The following is a 9177-nucleotide window of genomic DNA, read 5'->3' on the forward strand; positions in this document are numbered from 1 at the left end:
AAACCTTTGAGGCCAGATAAAATATTCTTTACTCCTTTGATCCCTAGACTCTACCACGGGGCTGGCATATAGTAGGTGCTTAAAAAATATTAGTGGAAAAAATAGATGAGTGAATATCACATATATCTAAAAGATTTTTGTAAGGATTTAAAAATATTCTTATTGATCTTCTCTTCATGATTCTGGCAAAAATATATTCCAGGCATGAAAATGAATATGGGAGGCATGATGGCCAAAATTAACCTTGTGCTCGCATCCATATTTGGGCTAATATTTATGAACCATTTATAGTTGTCTCCTTGAATTGAATAATGACTTTTTTCATAAAGGGAAAAAGTTAATTCATAGAATATTTTGACTTTAACATTTTTCATATCTTTTTATAAATACTTGACATCTATCTTAAAATCCAGGACAAGATATTATGTAATTTAGTTAATATTTTGTGCTATCCTATAAAATGCCACACATTCCACATACACATTTTCCCCAATCTACAAACATATGAACACCATTGCGCTTGGTGACCATGACAGGAAGCAGTGGGTAGGGCATGGTGCCTGGTGTTCACAGGCAGAAATCCATCTGTCACCAGCTAGATCAGAATTGTGTGTTTTTGAAGGTTACAACACTTCAGAGCCTCAATTTATGACACTTAACATAACAGTTGTTTGTGAAGAAAAAAAAGATAGTTACCATGACTTTCTACAGGGTTCACAGATGTGTTTCAGAGCATGTAAGAACGTTCCAAAACTGTATGGGACTTATGTGAAATAAGGACACACACAACACACGTGCACATAAGTACATTTCTCAGGAAACAAGTTCATCTTTTTAGACTCTCAAGAAATCTAAGACCATGATAGATTAAAAATCACTGTAAAGTATGCACACTGTAAGTCACTTGCTATTCAGACACACACACAAAATTGTATGTCCACCCAACTATTTACAAACCCCTTCCATGTGGTGTAGTTGCAATAGTGGGCAGTGAAGAGCATTGGGTCAATAAGCAGGGCCCATTCCAGTCCCATTGCTCATTGGCTGCAGAATGGTGGGCAAGTCCTTTAGCCTCTCTGAATCTCAGTTTATCTTTTGTAAAATGAGAACTACCTATTCCAGGGACGGCTTTGTTGTGAGGATTACAGGCACAGAAAAGAGAAAGTATCCCTTACCGTCTGATACCAGTGACTCCCACTCCTAATCATAGTTCTTTTCATTGCTGCTTCATTTTCTCTTCTTCCAGTCAAGTCATCCCATCTGCTCAGGGTTTTCTTACTGATAATATTTTGGCAAACTGTAGCCACTTGTCTTCGTGAAAAGACGCATTTTTCCTCTTCCCCAGTTACTTGCTGCAGAATGGCTACGAGAGCCCTGGCCTCTTTAGACCAGTCCTGGGGGTGCTGGTCCGCCCCAGTCAGCCCTGGGCAACACAGTTGCAAATGCATCATTTCCCACTCAGAATCTTCTACCAGTTGCTGAGCTTCCATGGAGTCTTCACATTTATCCAGACTGCACAGTTATGAATGTGAAGAACATTCATGCTAAATCATGTTACTTTTACTTTCTGGGTAATAAAAGCGCTTGTTCTGCCTCCCTGTGAGTTCCATGAGAAAGTGTCATTGGCCAGCAAGCTGAGACTGCTGTCCACCTCCCCAGTGGTGAGACCAGGGTCAGGCTGCGGGGGACGCTATTCTACAGAGGGACAATGGAGACGGAATTTTGGAAACAATGGACTGTTAGAGGAATTAGAAAGAGTATAAGCTATATCCTGAGACAAACTAGTAAATAAAATTAGAAGTTGAAATTTTCCTCCAACCTAAAGTAGAGGAAGCTCTAAAAAGAGAAAATGTCTGGTTGACAATGAATTGAAAAGAAACTGAGATTAATAAATAACGATGGAGGCAAAGTAAGAAGATCCACGATGATTGTCATAAATGGGGCACTGAATGTTCATCGTTATTGACTGTCAGAGCTGTAGGGAACGGGTTAGTCTCATTGTCATTCAAAGACATACGATCAGGCCAGCCAAGAATGCAGCATGGTGCATCTTCCGATGGGTGGGGATGCAATTGTGCCCTCCTAAGTCCAATTGCAAGGGGACCTCTTGGCTTTAGCCAGTGCCGTGTCAATGCATATCCACAGAGCTGGTGGGAAAGATCCAGCAGAAGTCTCGGTCCATGGGAACTGAGGGGCCCCCAAGGAAGAATTCATGCAAAGCATGTTGGAGCAGCACCCGTGACCCAGAGACGTCAGCATAGTGGTCAGAGGAGGGTAGGGATTCTCAGAACAGAATGTTCATCATTTCTCAGATCATTCTAGGTCTAGGTTTACTACCTGGTGGCACACACATGCACACACACATACAAAACACTTCAGTACAAAAGAAACAATTAATGAGAAACAGAAATGGACAGAGACAAAATCAAGTGGAGAGATATTTCAAAAAAAGTAAAAGGTAATTCTGAAAGCATCCAATCTAAGAATATTGTTTTAGGGTAACTTGAAGAGAATATGATACAAAAACAAGCATGTCATAGACCTCCCAAGCATTTCCCACTTCTCCTCCCCACCGAATTTGATTTACTCCCAATTTTCTCAAGTATTAGTGTCCCAGGGGTACATGGTGCCCCCCACATGATTAGTGGAGAGTTTTGGATGGGGGCCCACCAGCAGCACGGGTGCACCTTCTGGAAGCATGATGTGGACAGATACTTAACAGAGGAGCTGAGGCTTTGTTAGAGCTGGAAAGAAGCTAATCAGCCAATTTTGAATTAGTGCATTAATGTGACCTTACTTTCACTGTGGAGATAGACATACTTGTTGCAAAAATCAGCCTCTGATTTGGGAAGGGGGCTTATCTTATATTTTAGGTGATGTTCTATATCTATGCTGTCCAATAAGGTAGCCACTAACCACATGTGGCTATTAAGCATTTGAAATGTGATCATTGTAACTAAAAATTAACTTTTAATTTTACTTAACTTTAATTAAGTTAACTGAAACTTAAATAGACATTTGCAGCCAGTGCCTGCCATAGAGGACCACATTGCTTGAGAACATAGCGGGTTAATGACACAGGCTCTGGAACTAGATACCAAGTCATAAATCCCAGCTCCACCATTCACTAGCTGTGTATCCTTGGGCAACTTATCCTTTTCATAATCTAACGTTATCATTTTTCTTATGGGGAAAATGATCATAACTACGTCATAGGACTGTTGAGAGGATTAAGTGACGTTATTTATGCAAAGTACTTAGAAAATATGTGGCCCATACTAAGTACTCAATAAGTTAGCTATCATTAATGTTATTGCCTTTGTTATTTATTTCCTTCTTTCTGTGGGTGTTATACAGTCTGCACATTAATAGTCAATAAATGCCCTTGCACACTATTCAGTATTCGTACTATCATTTTCTTTCATCTCACGGTTAACTAAAAATAAATGTCTGGAGGAGTGATGACAGAGGATATGGCTGAAGCTAGAATCCTTTGACAGTTTTGATCTTGAGACCAGGGTGGGGAATGAATTATGGAATGTACAGAAAAAACAGAATAGAGCCCTAAATAAATGGACTATTCAGAAGAAGATGCAGAAACTCTGAATTATGGGAGTTTCAAAGGTCTGCATCTAATAGCATTTTGATTTTTTTGGATCTGGTAGCAACAATCTGATAAAGATATAATATTTCCATCAACATGTAAAGTCTCCTCACCCCCACTTCCATTAAACGCCAATCTCCTATGGGCAAACATTTTCTTATTTCTGGTACCCAGCATAATCTTTTGTGTCTAGTCTATTTCTTTATTCAAATTGCAAAACAATGTTTCTGAGATTCATTCATGTAGTTGTGCTGTATTTGTAGTTCAGTTTTTTTTCAATTGCTGGGTAGTATTTTATATATACCACAATTTGTTTATCCATTGTCCTATTGGTGAATAATTGGTTTGTTTCCACTTTGGGCATTGTAAATAGAATTGCTGTTAACATTCTTGTACACATTTTTGTAGACATATACTTTTATTTCTCTTAGACACATATCTAATAGTGAAATTGTGGGGTCATAGGGTAAGTGTTTATTTTTATAAGCAATTGCCAAACAGATTTCAATAGTGGTTGTAGTATTATACATTCCTACCCAGCAATATGTGAGAGTTTTGGTTGCTTCATATTCTCACCCACATTTGAGATTGTCGGTTGTTTTAACTTTAGTCCTACTAGTCATTTTAAATGGCATCTCATTGTAGTTTTATATTACATTTCCCTGAATACTGATAATGCTGAGATGTAAACTTAATGGGCTTAAAAACCTTCTTTTCTATTATAAGTCATTCGAACTATATATTTTTTCTTGACCATGCTTTGGCCGTTGGCTCTATCTCACAAATTTTGATATGTCATGTTTTCATAAATATTCAGTTTAGATTATTTTCTAATTTCCTTGTGATTTCTTGTTTAAACCAGGTCTTTTTAGTGGAGTGCCAATTAATGTCCAATATTTTTAAGTATCTTGTAATATTAATGTTTATTTGTGTTCAAAGAACAGGATCTGTAGGGTTTCAAATATTTTTCATGTACTGAGACTTGTTTTATATCTCAGCATACGGTCTGCACATTTTATGAGCACTTGAAAAGAGAATGTGTATTTTGAAGCCATTGAGTCTAGTGCTCTGTAATTGCCAGGCCTAACTGAGTTGTAGTGTTGTTTAAATCTTTTATATTTTTACTGATTTTTGGACAATTGCTAAATCAACTGCTGAGAGGGGGGTGTTAATATGTCCAGCTATGACAGATAATTTATCTGTTATCCCCTTTAGTCAGTTTTTGTTTCACGTACTTTGAAGCTCCGTAATTAGATGCGTTTGTATTTGTAATTGTTACACCTTCCTGAAGGCTTTATAATGGGTCTGCTGGAGGTGGAGTCTCTCAGTTTTTGTTTATGTGAAAATGCTTTTATTTTGCCCTAATTTTTGAATGGTATTTTCATGGACATAGAAATCTAAGATTTTTCTTTCTTTCCGAACTTTATAGATGTTATTTCACTATATTACTGGTTGGACAATTTGAACTTGTGAGGGATTGGTTTTATACACTTTGAAAGGGCAGATCAGTGGAAAGCTGACAATATTTACTGAGACCCTCTAATTTGGTAGGATTTAGACTCAAAACTCTTTCTCCCCTGTGTGGAAACTCTTGCTTTCCTCGGGCTCCTTGGAGTTTTGCCTACACGTGCATAGTGCAAATGTCACGTGAGAATCTGAGGAGAGCTGTGGCTCTTTTGGTCCAGGATTTCACCTCAATTTCCAATTACTCCAGCCATCTTGAACTCTGTCTTCTGACACGTCAAGGCAACAAGAACGGCTCTCTTCGTGTGTTCCTCCTGTGCGGTGCCCTGGGACTGTGGCATACGCTTAGGGGAAAGCCTCATAAACATGAGTGAGTGTGATTCTCCTCTTTCGAAGGTGACTGCTGCCCCGTCCCTGCCTGCCTGCTCTTTCCTGTTCCTCAGTGACTTTTCTATCTTTATGACCTTGAGTCTTATGTAAGTTACTTCACCATTACTGCCTCTAGAACTCCCACAAAGTACATTTCTTTATTGTCCCATTTTGTGCCCTATAAAATAGCAGATATCCATCAAATATTTGTTGATTTCATTTTATATTTTACTTTATAGAGGTACTTAATTTGAAAGGACATCAAAGGGCCATTAGCATTCTATTAAAAGTAGTGCAAGAAGATCTCTCAGCAAGCTATACATCCAATAAAGGGTTAATAACCAGAATCTACAAAGAATTCAAGCAAATCAGCAAGAAAAAAACAAACAACCCCATTAAAAAGTGGGCAAAAGACATGAAAAGAAGCTTTTCAAAAGAAGGTAGATAGATGGCCAATAAAAACATGAAAAAATGCTCAACAACACTACTCAGCAGATAAATGCAAATTAAAACCACAATGAGACATCACCTTACTCCTATTAGAATGGCTTTTGTTAAAAAGTTCAAAAACAGTAGATGCTGGCATGGATGCAGAGAGAAAGGAACACTTATACTCTGATGAAGGAACTGCAAATTAGTACAACCTCTATGGAAAACAGTACAGAGATTCCTCGAAGAACTTAAAGTAGACCTATCATTCAATCCAGCAATTCTACAACTGGGTATTTACCCAAAGGAAAAGAAGTCATTTTATCAAAAAGACACCACCTGTACTTGAATGTTTATAGCAGCACAATTCACAATTGCAAGGATGTGGAATGAAGGCAAGTGCCCATCAATACATGAGTGTATTAACAAAATGTGGTATATGTATACTACGGAATACTACTCGGCCACGAAGAAGAATGAATTAAAGCCTTTACAATTTGGATGGAACTGGAGACCATTATCCTAACTGAAGTATCTAAAGAATGAAAAAAAACAAACAACACATGCACTCACTATTAAATTGGAACTAACCAATGAGCACACATGTGCACAGAAGGAAGTAAAACTCAGTGGAAATCAAGCAGGGGGGAGGGGTAGGAGAGGATAGACAAAAACCTACCTAACGTACAATGAGCACTATCTGGGTGATGAACACATTTATATCCCTGACTCAAGCATAATAAAATCAATACAGGTAGCAAAAAGCATTTGTACCCACTTAATATTTTGAAATAAAAATTAATAAATAAAAATTTTAAAAAAAGAAAAGCAAACATTTAGAAATTAAACAGCACAGCTCTAAGTAACCACAGCGAGAATATCAACCCTGGTTGTAAGTATTGCATAAAAGGACTAGAAGAATGTCAGTGTCACCTGCCCCCTCAGGTTGCCAGATTTAGCAAATAAAAGTACAACACACTTGGGTAGATTTGAATTTTAAGTACACAAATAATAATTTTCAGTATAACTATGTTCGTTGCAATATTTGGGATGTACTTATATTAAAAAGAAACATCTGTTGAGTATCTGAAATTCAGAGTTAACTGGGCATCCTAGATTTGGTGTGTCAACACCACTCCTCCCCACTTTCCCCTGCCTGCTGCTGCTTTGCAGGCAACAATGCCAAGTCATGAGCTGTCACAGTCCATAGCTTTGAACTTTGGGCACCGTGGGAGGTCTGGCTGAGGAATGGAAGAAACACTCTCACAGACTTCCTGCTAATTTGCTTTACATTATTTTCTGCTCTCTGAATGCTGGGGTGGAGTGGGAGGTATGGACCGGGTGTGCAGCCCATGGGTGGGCTTAGAACTCTCCCAGTGAGAATCAGCTGCCTGACTCGCTGCCTGGTTGCAGACTTGGAAAGTCCACAACGGCCACTGTTGGAGAGGAGAAATAAAGCCTCTTGAAAATACCAGGGTTTTGTCTCTTTTCAAAGGTATTCTAAGGGAAATATGTTAAAAAAAAAAAAAGTCACATTTGTCTTACTGGGTGGCAATTGCCACAAAACTCTCCTTTTTCAGCTAATTTCCATTGTATGGATTAATCACAATTTATTTACAAAGTACTCTACCAATGGATGTATCTCCAAATTTTTGTTATGTGGAAATAAATGAAGACCTACCAAAGAAGACAGGCACAGGCTATGTGTGGAGTTTGCTGCAGCTTGAGAGTCAGCCACCACCACCTGAGGCCTCAGGAGTGCCCTGATGGAGGCTGCTGGCACAGGAAACCTGTAGGTGGTCTAACAGGAAGGGGACACCCTATGTGATTGGTTAGGGGAGCATATTTGGCTTTTTCTGGTTGGTCCTAAGTTAGAAGCAAGAACAAAATTTAGGGAAGATGTCAGAGTTTAATCAAGTCCTGGCCATTTTGTTACAGGGGTTTATATTGGCTTCCTGGACTGGATGCTAGAGATAGTGGTCCCATTTCTCACATGCGTGGCTTGCAGGTAACAGGAGGGCTTCCCAGGTTGGCTCCTTTAGATAGTGTGTTGGTACCTGGCCTTGTTGCTGCAGATTGTGGGTCAGCGTTCTGTTTTTATACATGCTTTGGCGACTGTTCATTTGTATATTCAGGGTCTCAATTATTAGAAATGGTGCTCATTTATCATCTCTGTGTATATCTCACTTTTCTTACTCGAAATTGTGTTGTCTATTCTTGCCCCTACACTTTTATGTGAATTTTATAATGATTTTGTCAAGGTAAAGCAATCAAATAAAAAATCAAATACAACACCACCACGCACACATAAACACACACACACACACACACACACACACACACACACTTTGAACAATTTGTGTTGAATTTCTACAAACAAAAGCAAATTAAAACCAAACATTAAAATGTCCTGCCTTTGTCCCCAGTGTCTGAGATTCCACAGGGGCGGGTGGGTGCTAGTGTCAGTGTGTTTCCATATATTGTGCTGGGCCCTGTGTGGACCCTTAGAGGTTGACCTGGAGTTGGGAAACTACAGTTCAGGGGGCAAATCTTGCCCACCACTTGAGTTTCTGACTGGCCCACAATCTAAAACACTTTTTGCATTTTCAAATGGGGAGAAGGAGGAGGAAGACCAAGAGGAGGCTGAGAAGAAAGAGAAGATTCCACGTCATGTGAAAATTGCATAAAATTCAACGTCAGTAAATAAAATTTTAGTGGAATACAGCTGTTTTCATTTCTGGATTGTCCGTTGCTACTTTTGTCCTCTAATAGCAGAGTTGAGTCGTCGTGGCAGACACTGAATGTGGATGTGATTGATGAAACCTAAACCATTTGCTCTCTGGGCTTTTGCAGGAAGTTTGCTGTACCTTGGGCTAGAGCTCCGTTTTTTCCATGGCTGAGTAATGTTTTTGAAATATTTCTTATAATTTCCTTCCTTCCATATTTTGTTCTCTTTTTCAAGAGTGTATATTACACAGTCATTATATGTCCTGGATTGATTGCTGTAACTTTCTAATTTCTCTCACCAATTTTTCCTGTTTCCTATACAGAAACGGAAATGGCTCTGTATATTCTGTGTTGAGTTTCCTCATTAATTAGAATTGTAAAAATTTGAACAACCTTTTGGGCCTATATATTTTTTTTTGAGACAGAGTCTCACTATGTTGCCCGGGCTAGAGTGCCGTGGCATCAGCCTAGCTCACAGCAACCTAAAACTCTTGGACTCAAGCAATTTTTTTGCCTCAGCCTCCCGAGTAGCTGGGACTACAGGCATGCACCACCATGCCCGGCTAATTTTTTCTATATATTTT

This window comes from Propithecus coquereli, unplaced genomic scaffold, assembly GCF_000956105.1.
Source record: "Propithecus coquereli isolate 6110/MARCELLA unplaced genomic scaffold, Pcoq_1.0 Scaffold307, whole genome shotgun sequence".
Classification (NCBI taxonomy): Eukaryota; Metazoa; Chordata; class Mammalia; order Primates; family Indriidae; genus Propithecus; species Propithecus coquereli.